The sequence below is a fragment of the Ambystoma mexicanum genome, chromosome 3q, assembly GCF_040938575.1.
Source record: "Ambystoma mexicanum isolate Mex_15411 chromosome 3q, UKY_AmexF1_1, whole genome shotgun sequence".
Taxonomy (NCBI): domain Eukaryota; kingdom Metazoa; phylum Chordata; class Amphibia; order Caudata; family Ambystomatidae; genus Ambystoma; species Ambystoma mexicanum.
Window position 1 is genome coordinate 961,735,791 of NC_090926.1, and position 16,394 is coordinate 961,752,184.

A 16,394-nucleotide genomic window follows, 5' to 3' on the forward strand; every position below is an offset into this window, starting at 1 on the left:
GCTGCAGCGGAAGGGGTGGGTGAGCCCCCACAGGGGCCTGCTACGGTGGAAGACGGTGAGGAGCCATCCAGGTTGGTGGTTTCCACAGAGGAGGAGGAGGCCGCCACAGGGGCACACATGGGGCCTGGTGGGGGCATCCCTGCTGGTGCAAGTGGTGCAGTCCAGGGCCAGGGGGCAGCACAGGTCACCGTGGAGGGGCCTGTGCATGTCGCTGTCCCTTACCCTGTGAGTGCACCACCATGCACCAGCAGGGTTGCCCCGTCCCAGGCCCGTCCGCAGGTAGAGGGGATGTCCATGTCACCTGACTCCCCTCCACCTGCGGACGAGGGGACCCGTGTCCGTATGGAGAAGGTCCTGATTGGGGTTGCGATGCGCGCGGGTGCAATTCGTGATGACGTGCGTGCTTCCCGGGAGGAGCACGCACATCATCACGAAGAGCAGCGTGCCGACGTGGCCCAGTTGGGATCTTCCATGTTCGGGGGTTTCCTGCATGTGTCGGCCAATCTGGCGGCCCTCTCCTCCTCTGTGGAGGCTATACGCCAGTCGTTCTCCTTGCCGTCTTCCGGCCCAGATGCCACCAGGGCCCCCTGTGGACCTGCCCTGACCTACGCAGCCAGCTCGGTGGGGATCCCATCCCTGCCACAGTCGGGAGTCGGAGGTCAAGCAGGGGTGGACACCACAGCAACTGTACCCCAGCAGATGGAGGATGTGCCGGCATCATCAGGCAGGGCATGTGCACGACGGCGTCGGTGGATTCCATCAGCCTGGATGCCGTCGTGCTGGCAGAGGCAGTTGCGTCGGAGGCAGCAGCAGAGTCAACGTGTGAGGCATCATGGCTCGGGGCCATCAACATCGGAGGGGCAGGCATCGGCCGGAGGGCAGGAGGACCCAGGACAGGAAGTGTCTTCCGTGTGGCTGCGGCTGGGCCAGCAGATAGGTGCGGAGCGGCGGCGAGCGGAAGAGGTGCGGCTCACGATGGTCAGGGCGGAGAACTCCATGCGGAGGGCCCTGAGGCGGGCCGAGTGCCTCGAGGCAATCCGCAGGGGGTTGGAGGAGCAGATGGCGTCGTCCCTGCGGACCCTCGGGGCCATGGAACAGGACCGCCTCCGGGACATAGACGGGGAGTTTGATGATGCCCTGGCCCGGAACACTACGGAGTGAGCCGCTGGACTTGCCCGCTGCTTTTGTATATAGTTCTTTAGTTTTAGGTTTCATTTGTTTATTCTTATGATTTGCAGTCGACGGACACAGCTCCACTTTTTGTATATAGTTGCATTTTTGTTAGGGTTTTTTGTAGGTTTCCTTTGTTCAGTTGGGCTCATGGACCCTTGGATATTTTGTACATAGTTATTCATTGGATTGTTTTATTTTTTTAATTTTTTTTTCTTCTCCATGGAGCAATGGTGTTTGGATTTTTTTTTTTTCTGTCGGATTGATTTAATTTTTAATGTGACTTTGAAGTACATTTTTTTTGGATTTGGTGTTTTTCATTTTTTGGGACGGACATGCACCTTTTCTTTTTTTCATTGGCATTGTAGTTTGTTTCATTTCATTTGCATTCATATTTTTTTAATACATTTTTGTTTTGATACTTCACTGTGTGGTATCATCTCATTGGTTTCATGCATATCATGTTGGGTGTTTTCAAATTCATTTGCAACCATTGTGTGTGACAGACATGGGTTCATTTGCTTTATGTACGTTGGGGGTGTAACATGTAATTTTCATTTCCATGTGGGTGAATGGGTTACTTGGTAGGGCCTTTTGGCTGTGGAGGCTGACCATTACGCACATGGTTGGTGATTGTGAGGACCTGGGTGCAGGGGGACATGGGTGGGGGCCTGGTGGAGGCTGCCCCTGGTGGCTGGGGGTTGGGGGTGGTGGGAGACATGGGTGGGGGCCTGGTGGAGGGTGCCCCTGCACTGCTGGGGGGTGGGGGTGGTGGGAGACATGAGTGGGGGCCTGGTGGTGGCTGCCCCTGGTGGCTGGGGGGTGGGGGTGGTGGGAGACATGGGTGGGGGCCTGGTGGAGGGTGCCCCTGCACTGCTGGGGGGTGGGGGTGGTGGGAGACATGAGTGGGGGCCTGGTGGAGGCTGCCCCTGCACTGCTGGGGGGTGGGGGTGGTGGGAGACATGAGTGGGGGCCTGGTGGAGGGTGCCCCTGCACTGCTGGGGGTTGGGGGTGGTGGGAGACATGGGTGGGGGCCTGGTGGAGGCTGCCCCTGGATGCTGGGGGGTGGGGGTGGTGGGAGACATGAGTGGGGGCCTGGTGGAGGGTGCCCCTGCACTGCTGGGGGGTGGGGGTGGTGGGAGACATGAGTGGGGGCCTGGTGGAGGGTGCCCCTGCACTGCTGGGGGTTGGGGGTGGTGGGAGACATGGGTGGGGGCCTGGTGGAGGCTGCCCTTGGTGGCGGGGGGGGGGTGATAGGGGCCATGAGTGGGGGCCTGGTGGAGGGTGCCCCTGGATGCTGGGGGGTGGGGGTGCAGGGGGACATGAGTGGGGGCCTGGTGGAGGGTGCCCCTGCACTGCTGGGAGGTGGGGGTGATAGGGGACATGAGTGGGGGCCTGGTGGGGGCTGGCCATGGTGGCTGGGGGGTGGGGGTGGTGGGAGACATGAGTGGGGGCCTGGTGGAGGGTGCCCCTGGATGCTGGGGGGTGGGGGTGCAGGGGGACATGAGTGGGGGCCTGGTGGGGGCTGCCCATGGTGGCTGGGGGGTGGGGGTGATAGGGTACATGAGTGGGGGCCTGGTGGAGGCTGCCCCTGGTGGCTGGGGGGTGGGGGTGGTGGGAGACATGAGTGGGGGCCTGGTGGAGGGTGCCCCTGCACTGCTGGGGGGTGGGGGTGGTAGGAGACATGGATGGGGGCCTGGTGGAGGGTGCCCCTGGTGGCTGGGGGGTGGGAGACATGAGTGGGGGCCTGGTGGAGGCTGCCCCTGCACTGCTGGGGGGTGGGGGTGGTGGGAGACATGAGTGGGGGCCTGGTGGAGGGTGCCCCTGGATGCTGGGGGGTGGGGGTGGTGGGAGACATGGGTGGGGGGCCTGGTGGAGGGTGCCCTTGCACTGCTGGGGGGTGGGGGTGGTGGGAGACATGAGTGGGGGCCTGGTGGAGGCTGCCCCTGCACTGCTGGGGGGTGGGGGTGGTGGGAGACATGAGTGGGGGCCTGGCAGAGGCTGCCCCTGGTGGGTGGGGGTGGTGGGAGACATGGGTGGGGGCCTGGTGGGGGCTGCCCCTAGTGGCTGGGGCGTGGGGGTGGTGGGAGACATGGGTGGGGGCCTGGTGGAGGGTGCCCCTGCACTGCTGGTGGGTGGGGTGGTGGTAGACATGAGTGGGGGCCTGGTGGAGGCTGCCCCTGGTGGCTGGGGGGTGGGGGTGGTGGGAGACATGAGTGGGGGCCTAGTGGAGGCTGCCCCTGCACTGCTGGGGGGTGGGGGTGGTGGGAGACATGAGTGGGGGCCTGGTGGAGGCTGCCTCTGCACTGCTGGTGGGTGGGGGTGGTGGGAGACATGAGTGGGGGCCTGGTGGAGGGTGCCCCTGGATGCTGGGGGGTGGGGGTGGTGGGAGACATGAGTGGGGGCCTGGTGGAGGGTGCCCCTGGATGCTGGGGGGTGGGGGTGGTGGGAGACATGAGTGGGGGCCTGGTGGAGGGTGCCCCTGCACTGCTGGGGGGTGGGGGTGGTGGTAGACATGAGTGGGGGCCTGGCGGAGGCTGCCCCTGGTGGGTGGGGATGGTGGGAGACATGAGTGGGGGCCTGGTGGAGGGTGCCCCTGGTGGCTGGGGGGAGGGGTGGTGGTAGACATGAGTGGGGGCCTGGTGGAGGGTGCCCCTGCACTGCTGGGGGGTGGGGGTGGTGGGAGACATGGATGGGGGCCTGGTGGAGGCTGCCCCTGGTGGCTGTGGGGTGGGAGACATGAGTGGGGGCCTGGTGGAGGGTGCCCCTGGTGGCTGGGGGGTGGGGGTGGTGGGAGACATGAGTGGGGGCCTGGTGGAGGGTGCCCCTGGATGCTGGGGGGTGGGGGTGCAGGGGGACATGAGTGGGGGCCTGGTGGGGGCTGCCCATGGTGGCTGGGGGGTGGGGGTGATAGGGTACATGAGTGGGGGCCTGGTGGAGGCTGCCCCTGGTGGCTGGGGGGTGGGGGTGGTGGGAGACATGAGTGGGGGCCTGGTGGAGGGTGCCCCTGCACTGCTGGGGGGTGGGGGTGGTAGGAGACATGGATGGGGGCCTGGTGGAGGGTGCCCCTGGTGGCTGGGGGGTGGGAGACATGAGTGGGGGCCTGGTGGAGGCTGCCCCTGCACTGCTGGGGGGTGGGGGTGGTGGGAGACATGAGTGGGGGCCTGGTGGAGGGTGCCCCTGGATGCTGGGGGGTGGGGGTGGTGGGAGACATGGGTGGGGGGCCTGGTGGAGGGTGCCCTTGCACTGCTGGGGGGTGGGGGTGGTGGGAGACATGAGTGGGGGCCTGGTGGAGGCTGCCCCTGCACTGCTGGGGGGTGGGGGTGGTGGGAGACATGAGTGGGGGCCTGGCAGAGGCTGCCCCTGGTGGGTGGGGGTGGTGGGAGACATGGGTGGGGGCCTGGTGGGGGCTGCCCCTAGTGGCTGGGGCGTGGGGGTGGTGGGAGACATGGGTGGGGGCCTGGTGGAGGGTGCCCCTGCACTGCTGGTGGGTGGGGTGGTGGTAGACATGAGTGGGGGCCTGGTGGAGGCTGCCCCTGGTGGCTGGGGGGTGGGGGTGGTGGGAGACATGAGTGGGGGCCTAGTGGAGGCTGCCCCTGCACTGCTGGGGGGTGGGGGTGGTGGGAGACATGAGTGGGGGCCTGGTGGAGGCTGCCTCTGCACTGCTGGTGGGTGGGGGTGGTGGGAGACATGAGTGGGGGCCTGGTGGAGGGTGCCCCTGGATGCTGGGGGGTGGGGGTGGTGGGAGACATGAGTGGGGGCCTGGTGGAGGGTGCCCCTGGATGCTGGGGGGTGGGGGTGGTGGGAGACATGAGTGGGGGCCTGGTGGAGGGTGCCCCTGCACTGCTGGGGGGTGGGGGTGGTGGTAGACATGAGTGGGGGCCTGGCGGAGGCTGCCCCTGGTGGGTGGGGATGGTGGGAGACATGAGTGGGGGCCTGGTGGAGGGTGCCCCTGGTGGCTGGGGGGAGGGGTGGTGGTAGACATGAGTGGGGGCCTGGTGGAGGGTGCCCCTGCACTGCTGGGGGGTGGGGGTGGTGGGAGACATGGATGGGGGCCTGGTGGAGGCTGCCCCTGGTGGCTGTGGGGTGGGGGTGGTGGGAGACATGAGTGGGGGCCTGGTGGAGGGTGCCCCTGGTGGCTGGGGGGTGGGGGTGGTGGGAGACATGAGTGGGGGCCTGGTGGAGGCTGCCCCTGGTGGCTGGGGGGTGGGGGTGGTGGTAGACATGAGTGGGGGCCTGGTGGAGGCTGCCCCTGCACTGCTGGGGGGTGGGGGTGGTGGGAGACATGAGTGGGGGCCTGGTGGAGGGTGCCCCTGCACTGCTGGGGGGTGGGAGACATGAGTGGGAGCCTGGTGGAGGGTGCCCCTGGATGCTGGGGGGTGGGGGTGCTGGGTGACATGAGCAGGTGTGCAGGGTAGTCCCCTGTGGTGTGTGCTGCCTGCAGGGGCTGTGGAGAGTGTACAGGGAATACCTGGGAGCACACAGCCAAATCGCGTGTACAATTTCCCGCGTACCCCTGTCATACACGTGCCCAGCCAAATCGCGTGTGGAACTTCCCGCGCACCCCTGAAATCCACGTACCCTGACAAATCGCGTGTGGTACTTCCCGCGCACCCCTGAAACCCACGTACCCAGCCAAATCGCGTGTGGAACTTCCGGCGCACCACTGAAATCCACGTACCCTGACAAATCGCGTGTGGAACTTCCCGCGCACCACTGAAATCCACGTACCCTGACAAATCGCGTGTGGAACTTCCCGCGCACCCCTGAAATCCACGTACACGCCCAAATCGCGTGTGGAACTTCCCGCGCACCCCTGTAATCCACGTACCCTGACAAATCGCGTGTGGAACTTCCCGCAAACCCCTGGAATTCACATGCCCTGCCAATTCGCGTGTGAGACTTCCCGCGCACCCCGGTATACACGCACACGTATTTTTTGTCAGCGGGTGTCCGTGTTTGTGGGTACCCCTTTGCACGTCATTTGTCCTGGAGGGCCACAGTATGGGACATTCATCATGGCAGTATATAGGTGCTATTTGTTGGCGCACCTTTTGTCGCACATTTCTTACAGGCGCAGAGATGCTACCGCCTGCTTTCTTGTGGCGGTCGTGTTTGTGCCTGTGCGCTGGTTTGAGCGTGCGCTTTTTTGCCCTATTCTATTCCATGAATACGTGTTGTAGGCGAGCGTGTGGGCGTTCCGCGCACTTGTACCCTGTACTTCCCCCGTGACGCCCACATTTTGGCAAGTTGTTCCCCATTCCGAGTGTTACGCCCCGTGTTCCGCCTACTTTTGTTGCGTGCGCCGCGCTATGTGCGATTTTCGCTGTGGCCTGTGCGATTTTCGCTGAACCTGGCGCACGCAGTTAGATGGCCTGTGCGCCAACGTGCGCCACGCACTTTTTATCGCACATCCGATGGTTTTCTCCCGCACGGCCTTCCATGAATCGATGTGCGCTGCTTTTCGTGCGATTTTCGCACTTGCACTGCCATTTTCGCTATGCCACTGCGATTCGCACGTTTTTGGCCACTTGCGCCGCGCTAATTATTCCATGAATCGGCCTGTAAGTCTATAACGCCCAAGTACACACAGCTTCATTATACAGGCATGTTTCAATGAATGGCATCGAATTGGTGGAAAAGTTAAAGAAATATATATTTTATTTCTTCCAAAGAGCGCACCCAGCTTCTAGATTTTTTGGGGGGTTAAAACTGCTTCAATATGAGGCCTGAATTAAACCCCTGTTATGGATAAAACCAAGACCAATGAAGAACTAAGAGTTCACAAAATAAATATTTGGGAATTGAGTAATCCGAAAGAGGGTCACCAATGGAAATGTCTCTCATTCATTAAATCTATTTTAAATGACTACCTGTATTTGTGGGATCACAGCTTGCAGCCAGAAACTAAAAGCCATTTAGGAATCGTGTGCGATGGCCCACTTTAGGTTTGTCCTACTTGTAGGTCCCAACTCTATAGAATAACGTTGTTTTTAAACAGAATGTGGATGTGAACCCGATTTAGGATGGATTGAATCCACCAAGAAGATAGCACTTTCAATTCGAGTTATGTTACATCTTTTGTCCTTAGTGAATTTGTCTGCAAAATGACACCTCAATAGTGATATTTGCCCTTTATGCACTTTAACTGCAGAAACTATCACATTTAGAATTGATTTGCCCTTTATATTGTAAGTATTATCTAAAACTTATTTTACCCATTTTATTTGCAAATAGAATAACGAGTTTTATGGATGCACAGATGTTTTTTCTTTGATTTCTAATATGCAAAATGTAGCTGTCTCTGATACAAAATATATCTACTCTGCTTTGTGTCGAAGCAAATGTTTTATGCAATCTATCATTTAAAATGCTGTTTTAACCTGTTTTGCGAAGATGAAGTGGAAATTAGAATTCCATGATGTGAAAACTTGAATTGCAAATTGTATATTTTTTTATGATGATTTTTTCCATTGGAAGGGTTTTTTTATGATATTATGAAGCTTGTATAATTAGCAGTATAACTTATAACAATTAATGTTTTTACTACTATAACTGTTCTATATTTAAAAGTGTATTTTGGGATTCTCTGACCAACCGTTACAGTCAATGAAGACATTGGTGAAGTAGAATTATAGGAATTGAACCGTTTTGTAGCTCTTGGGACAAGCTTGGGAGTCAGACCATTCAGTACCAGATTTTAGCCCTTCCTTGAACTCCAGTTGTGTCATTAAAGGTTGTTCTTGTGGTTTCTACCAGGCCTCGAGCCAGTTTACATGGTACACTTAGCTGGAGTTTTGGTGGTGGTCCTCCTTCTGAACTCAATAGTTGGTGCCACCAAGAGTTTGTATGACTTAGCAAGGTCCATGCTGTTTTGTCACCAGCTAATTTTCAGAGGTCACAAGTAACAGAAGGAGAAGATCACCTACTTTCAATCTTTGGGGTCTCAGTCATATAGGCACTTCTATTTCTTTTCGGATGTTTGGTAAAGTTGTTGGGGCAAACTGTGGATCAAATAAACACTCTTCTGTAATGATCTCACAAATTCTTGCATTCCTCTTTCTGGGTCATCGCGTCTCTCCCAGCCCTCCTTCAGGATATCAAGAATGTCCGAGTGTTCTCTCCAAAGACATTTGGAGTGTTCAGTGCAAAGAAGAGGAACCTGGGTAGTACCAAGACCCCATTTTTCACATCACCTGAAACATTTCTGGAAGAATTTCTTTAGGGTTTGGTTGAAATCCTCAAATAGGCTATACATATGGGCATAATGGTCAGATCTGTGGAATATATCTTCAATAATTTATTTGGATCATCAGGAGATTGGACATCAATGGGGTTCCTTGGTCTGGTGGTTTCCTTTGGCAACAGCACCTGTGAAAAGTATGGTAAAATAAATGCCCCAAAATATGTTAAGTGGTGTTCTTCAGTTTCATATGGAAGGCCTCATGATAATGTGTAGTGCAGTCCAATAGAACTAGGATATAGCGATTCCAGGCCTGTGATGGATTCATGGGACCTACCACATCCATTCAAATCCTACAGAAAGGAATGTCATTGATGGGCAATGGCTGTAGTGGAGCCTTGTCCACATTTGTATTTATTTTTATTAAGTGCTGAAAGCCCTCAGGCATCAGGGTGTGAACACAGAGACAAGGACAAATAACAGGACAGGAACAAAGTCTAGGTCAAAATGTTAAGTGGCATTATTTAAAGAGCAGTGTTTTCAGTTTCTTTTTGAAGATTTGTAAGTTGGTTTCTAATCTGAGCTCAGTGGGAAGGCTATACCATTTTAGAGATGCTTTGATGGGAAAAGAACGCCCCAATCCGTTCACTTTTTTTGTCTGGGTGATCTTAAATAGACCTTGATTTTTGGATCTTAGTGTTCGACCTGGTTCGTACAAGGATATTTGTTCCTTTAGGTAAGTGGGAGTGGATCCTTATAGGCGGTGATGGACGATTTAAACTGCATTGAATGTAATTTGGTCCTCTACCATCAGCCAGTGTACGGGTTTGCTGTCTTCTGTGATGTGATTATGTCGAGGTTTCCTTTTTATAGCTCTTACATCATCCCTAGAGATATGTTAACATAATGGGCATTGCAGGAAGTATTGTTTTATTTGTTGTCATGGTCTGGGCCAAATGAACTGACTAAGGACATTTACGAGGGCAACCTTCCTAGAAACAATGTGGAATGGTAGTCCCGCAGAAATGTCTGCTCCCCTTGGCTCCTCTTCTGCAGGTGTAGGAAACGCCTCTAGATGTACAGAGAGGTGCAGGAAACTCGAACGTCCGCCATACATCGCACAATATTTCCACTCCTTTACAATGAAGAACACACAAGCTAACAAAGTACACCACGGGGCAGAGTTAGGGCTTTGCCAACTGGAGAGTGGAATTCCCAAGAGAAGGGACTACACATCCTCAAATCCCATATCTGAACTGGAAGCCCTCCTCCAGGGTGGTTCAGTATATACAGGATGCAAAATTAGCACTAGTCACTAGAGATTGGCCAATGATATTTGAGTCATGGCGAGCAAGAAATGAGGTGCTGTCGGTATGTATAGAAATGCGTTGGCGAGCGATTGTTTTTGTGGCTGGCTAGTAGCTGTCAACTTGACTAGTTGGTGTGCATGCGTGTCAAGTTGGGTATGCAAAGTGATTTAGAAGGTATCTTTCATAATCTTCACATCACTTCTTCAGGCACAGGCTCTTCACCGACACATCTCCAGCTCCACCGGCCTCTCAGAGGCAATGGTCTGTTGGCCGACTCACTCCAATCCATGCCCTCCCACCCACCACCAATCTTCTAAGGAATTATCCTGACAAATGGCTTGTCCTATTTCAGTTTAAGCAGCCTTTTACAGACAATACTGGAAGTGTACCCAACAGCCTAACTAATTTTCAAACCACAATTGTCTAACACGTGACTTCTTTGTTCCCCAGCCCAAGCTACAACATAGATGTGAATTGTGGGCTACATGCTCAGTCGAGAGTGATATGCAACTGCCTCTGCCAAAAAGATACCTGCTTCAGTAGCTTTGGGTATACCTTACCTGACATGTGTAAGGAAGGCATGGTATCAAACAGTAAGACAGACACAATGGATCATAGTTCAATGGTGTTTATTGAACTTCGATTGGGTTTGAAAAACACTAATCTAATCCTAAATCTAAAGATGGGAGCAAGCTACGACCATCAAATACTAATAATATTTGATGGTCGTAGTCTGTCAAAATAAAAGGGCCTATACTAATACACCTATTGCAAATCCTTACTTCTAAATACAAATAGTGTGGGAAACAATGTTATGCAAAAGAAAAAAAAAGTGTTCAAGAAATGATATGCAAGAATGTTCAAGCCACTGGCTTCCCCTCCCTGCGTTTTCAGGGCGGGACAAGGTGGCACACTCGAGCTTAGCACATTCTCTAGCAAGAGGATGGAGTTCAAAACTTCCACATCGAGGCCTTCCGTGCCAAAGTCTCTTTGCCATTCAAAGTCTCTTATTTCAGAGGGCCTGATGCAACACGACAAAACATTAAAGTTCCTTTCTTCTGAGGATTTTTACTTATTCAACTTCTCAGGTGTTTTACACTTCACCATGGGTGACCCTCTGCCGGGTACGGACCAAATTCATGGTCTTTTGATCAAAATTGAAGACTTTTGACTGTGCACAGGATTTAGCTTGACCCGTCACAGGGCCACTTCGATTCACATTTATTTGTTCTTTTTCAATTGGTCTAACTCTGCTAGGCTCGGACCAAATGTATCTACCTTTGTCACTACTCAGCTGGATACCCTACAGAGAGCTTCGATTTAGCACCCACACGGTGCCGGGCCACTCTGTCAAATGTATTGTAGCTTGCTTTAAAGTTCAATCACTCATCAGCAGTTCAACTTCACTTGCGTCTCTTATGTAAGGAACTCATGGTGGCAACAGCAAAGACAGACATGTGATCACAGTTCAAGGGTGATTATTAAACTGTATGAATGGATGAGAAAAACACCTAATCTAAACCTAAATTTAAGATGGGAGAAAGCTGCAACCATCAAATAATAATAAGGCAGTCCTAGTGGCATCTTGTCAAATAAAAAGGGCCTATACTAAAAAAGAAAAAAAAAAACAATTGCCAATCCTTTCCGCTAAATTACAAAATAGTGTGGGATATTTTTCATCAGAAAAGAAAGAAGTGTTCACAAAATGATAAGTCAAGAGGGTTTAACTGGAGTCTCCCTTCCCCACGTTTTTTAGCACGGGACAAGGTGGGACGCCCGAGCCTAGCACACACCTGCACTTCTCCAGCACGAGCTTACAGTAGGTTTCCAAAATATCAGGGCCTTCTGTGGTCAAGTCTCTTATACACCAAGTCTCTTGCCTCAGAGGGCCTGATGCACTTTAAACCACAAACAAAAAGTTATTTTCAGTAATCTTCCCGTCGGTTGATTACCTTTCACCCGTGGATCCTCCTCAATCGGGCTCCGATCCTTTTGCAACGTTGGCCTCCCTCAGTCGGGTTCACTACAGCCTTTTCGTTCCAGATCTCAACAACTAGTAATATTCAAGAGTGTCAATGTTTTTTCACATTTCAACCATTAATTGTGGACATCCCTCAGCCGGGTTCATGCTTGTCGACACAATGGTTTACATTTTCCTCTCATTCGCCGGCATCGCTCAGCCGGGTTCACATTTGCCAGTTTAACACAGTTCACTCAGTTGCAACACCTTGTGGGATTCACTTCCCTTACCTTGTTCTAGCCCCCAGTCAGGCTTTCTTTCAGCCCCCAGTCAGGCTTTCTACATGTATTGTTCATACAGTGTTTTCCCTCATCCAGGCACAAACGCCTGTTTCACAATGTCACAGCTTTGGTAATGGGTTAAGGGCTTTCGATTGTACAAGGGATTTTGCCTCGACCCTTGTATGGCCACCTTAACTCTTTAGTTTGGCCTTTCCTTTGGCCTCTTATTATTGTAACGTTCACGTGAAAAGGGTACCAGCCAGAGTCTTTCAAATGGATGCCCACGTGGCGCCGGACCACTCTGCAGCTGATCTTGTCCTGGGGCTTTAACAGTTCACTAGCATACAAGTACTTTGTTCTTGATTAATTGCCGTTTGCAAACTTCGTTCAACACCGCCCGGTTTTACTATCAGTTCTCTCTCCAACTCACCGGCTGGGCTGACCTCCTCACTGTTTCTTGTCTCAGGAGTCAAGAACGGTACCACGGTTTCAAGCTTGCCTCCCCACCTTGGTTATCAGTGCGGGAGGGTCCTGCACACCGTCGGCACCTGTTACACCACATGTCAGCTGTAGTTCACGGTCTTATGATTCCTTTCACAGAGGCTTCGGTCGAAAAGGGCAAGGGCACTACCCTATTTGTTTGCTCTATCCTGTCTCTCCACCTTCCTTCTCCGTTTGAGCTGCCGTCCTGGAATAGCTGCTTCTTCGTGCGTTTGTCCTTGCTCAAAATGTGCTCTTTGGACCGCCTTTTATCCCTGTGGGGAAGGGAAAGGGCCGCCGGGTGTGTGTAGTTATTGTCTTTTGCCTGACTCTGCCTGACCCTGGTGTTGGGACACGTTAGGTAAACAGCTCTGGTGTTAGTCTCTCCGCAGTGCCCCTTCCCTTGTCTTTAAAAATGAATAGTGAATGCCTCAAGTACTTGGTCACAGATCAATAAAAAGGTATCCGCCTACCCTCCAATAAAACAAATAACAAGCATAGAACAAAGTATAACAATTATGTCATCTCCTTTGTGAAATCAGAGTTCCAACCATGACTTTTACACCTAAAAAAGATGGGAATTTCCAATGAGCTTACTTATTTGCCCAATCATTAGCCTAATGCTGTCTAGCTCTTGGTAGCTTGAGCAGGGCTAAACAGACTTTTCCTTCTCCTACGTCGAGCACGGCTTCACATGGCTGTGGGAAGTGCTCTCCGTCTCATTAGCCAGGCTCTAAAGTGATCTATTCAGACACTGCAAACACTATACATTCTTTGTCTGTTTTATAACAGCATCATTATTAATTATTATCAAACTATTTAAGTTTCAGAAAGAAACTAAAAACCTCTCTCTTTAAATAAAGGATCACAAAGCACCTGTTTCTCTCTCCCCTGCTACTCTGTTACCATTGCCCCACAAATTCTTGTTGTCTTGTCACCTTGAAGTCTCTGTGCTTTGAACACTGGGCATGCACTGAGACTCATGCCCACAAACATCTACCCTCAAAGTCCATCCTCTTCTAAAATTCTGCGAGGCTCCTAGTTTTGGGGCAGAGGAAACATTACCTCCGGAAATGAGAATGGTGACAGATGTTGTTCCCATTCACATAGCATTCATGCAAATAGCCTTAATTCAAAGAGACAGAGAGAGAGAGAGAGAGAGAGAGAGAGAGTGACCGGTTGTGACAGCATGTTAAATTGACACGTGGTATGTCGTGTACAGCTAGAAACATTACAAAAATACACACAAATAAAGGATGGTGCATACAAAGTTTGCCCACTGTATCCTATTAGACTCTGAAAGTCTAGGATGTGCAACCTATTAAAATATCCTGCTAAGTGATTTGGGTGTTGCGGGAAATGTGTTTAAGTGTTAGTTAGGCAAAGGAAGGGCTGCCTCTGGAGTTTGAACCTTAGGTTCACGCTGTTGCTGAAGTTCAAATCAGAAATAGTGATGAGCCAGGTTATGAGAAGAATCAGACAGGCAGGATTTTCATAGTGCAGAAAGACTCACATTCTCAAGTGGAGAAGTGAACATTTGTGGTATGCCTAGGATATCTCACTGTGCCCTCCTCGAAGTTATGCTCTGAAGACTCTAGAACTTGTCCCCTTACAGAGCTTCTGTCCAGTAGCAACAAAAGTGCGATGGTGTTGTTTGAGGTCAGAGGAGGCCACACAGGTCAATAGGTATGCCAAGGGCTTCTATTATCAAGGAGAGAAAATATATTTTTTGGTCCATTACATATTATACAATATTCTTTAAATGTCCCTTAAGTGTGCCCTTTATTCTCCTTGAAACACATTCCCAAATCTATACAGTTAATATCATAAAGCAATATTTGTATGGTACCACTAGTCAGTGGAATCGAAAGTAGCTCCTGGTAGCTGTTGGTTTCAAGCTAAGCAGGCTGCCTTTGGCTAAATAGCTCTCAGCTTCTGGCAATTTCCAACCTTGGCTTGAGTACCAAAACATTGTCAAAATGGTAGCATCTGGGGCCTTATGCTAGGATGGAACACAGGAGGCCATGACAACACAAAACAATGTAGCTCCAGGGCAGATGTTTGCCTTTTTGTGCAGGAACAGGCACAGTAGAGCGTCCAAAAAGGGCTGCATATTCTTGGAGCAGTCACCATTCCCAATAGGATCTCTGCACTTGGAATGGCTCAAGCCGAAGATTTGCTTTGTCTACGAGGACTGGATCAGTAATACAATGTTGCTCCAGAAAGAATCCCCACTCTAGCTGTAAATGGTGGTTTGATATCCTCAACTGGGAGTTCATCTCTCTCCCCGACGTACTGTCAAAAAATTATTTCAAACTGTCAACTGTCCTTAGACCCCAGATAAGAAAAAGCATGGGGCGAGAACCAAAGTTACTGTTCATCTTTTCACCTCCGACAAAGGTGGCTTCTGTGGACACAGACAGCACAAGAACTGAAGCAATGAATGAGACCAAATGGGGATGGCTGAGAGATGGCACTTACCAGTGACTTCTATCTTCTACATTTCTTCCATTGGCAGGCAATGCAAAACAAGAAGACGAGCTGGAGCATGAGGCTCCTGACCCAGTCATTTCATCTGCAGCCCCATCCAAAGCCAAGGTAGACTCTTCAATATTGAAGGGAGCGAGTTCATATGATTTTTTATCATGGCTCAATAAACAAATGAGCTACGCGCTAGGTTCTATTACCAGCCATACGTTTTAATAAGCATGCTGTAGACCATCTGGATGATGGGAATACACTGGTTTTAGGTGGCTAACCCTTGAGGTAAATACAAAGACAGGTTTTGTGTATCTCTTGCACTAGAGGGTGATATGAGTTGCACATTGTTTTTCATAACAGTTCAGTTGTGCACTTATTTGGTTTCGGACGCGTAAGATGGAAAACAAAAAAGAAATCTGGTGGGCCATAGGCTTATGAATAGAAAGGAACACGTTACTTACCTGTAACTGTTGTTCTCCAGCATGGGTCTGGCATGGATTCACATGCTCAGGAATATTCCCCCTAGTCAAGCCGGGAATCCTCGGTATAGAAAAAAATCAGTATCAGTTTCGTTTCTGATCTGACTTTCTCAGTAGTAACCAATCACTGGTCTCTGGGTCATACTGCCCCCAGCCAATGACTGCCCTCTCCCTAAGCCCCGCCCCTGGCAGCCATCCTCAGATTTGGTAGCACGTGAAGTGGCAGTATGACCAAGTGAAGAGCCGCAGAGGGGTAGGCGGGAGGGTTCGCATGTGAATCCATGCCAGACCCATGCTGGAGAACAACAGTTACAGGTAAGTAACTTGTTCCTTCTCCAGCATGGGGTCTGGCATGGATTCACATGCTCACGAATATAAGAATACATAGCAGTACACACATGCACAACCACGGGAGTTGGCAAAAGGCTCAACATCAAGCAATACAACAAGTCAACATTAAGCAACTCTTACCTCCTCACCAGGCTCACCTTAGGCGAACAGGTTGCGCAGCACTGCCTGGCCGACTCTGGACTCCTCCCTGGAATCCCGGTCGACGCAGTAGAATCTCGTGAAGGTGTGCGTCGACCTCCACGTAGCAGCCCTGCAGATGTCGAGCAGGGGCACACCAGACAGGAACGCCGTAGTAGCATCGATCGCTCTGGTCGAATGGGCCCTCGGACGGCCTGGCAACGGTTGGTTTGCCAACCGGTGACAGTGCATGATGCAGCCGGAGAGCCATCTGGAAATGGAAGTCTTCGAGAGAGCCTTCCCTTGATTCACAGGTCCAAAGTTCACAAACAGCTGTGATGTCTTCCGAAAACTCTTCGTGCGGTCCACGTAGAACTTCAGTGCTCTAGCTACATCCAGCGAGTGCAGAGTCCTCTCAGCCGGCGACGAAGGCGACGGGAAGAAAACTGGCAACACCAAGGGCTCGTTGAGGTGGAAGTCCGACGGCACCTTGGGAATGAAGGAGGGGTGCGTCCTCAGCACCACCCTTGTGTCGTGAAAAGTCAAGTATGGAGGCTTGCAAGACAGGGCCTGGATCTCTCC

General features: G+C 52.1%; 1 protein-coding gene across 2 annotated transcripts in view; it reads right to left on the reverse strand.

Moving 5' to 3' along the window:
- The window catches only part of SLC39A11 (solute carrier family 39 member 11), a 2,648,929-nt gene that overhangs the window by 663,617 nt on the left and 1,968,918 nt on the right, over positions 1-16,394 (reverse strand). The gene's annotated exons all lie outside the window — the stretch shown is intronic.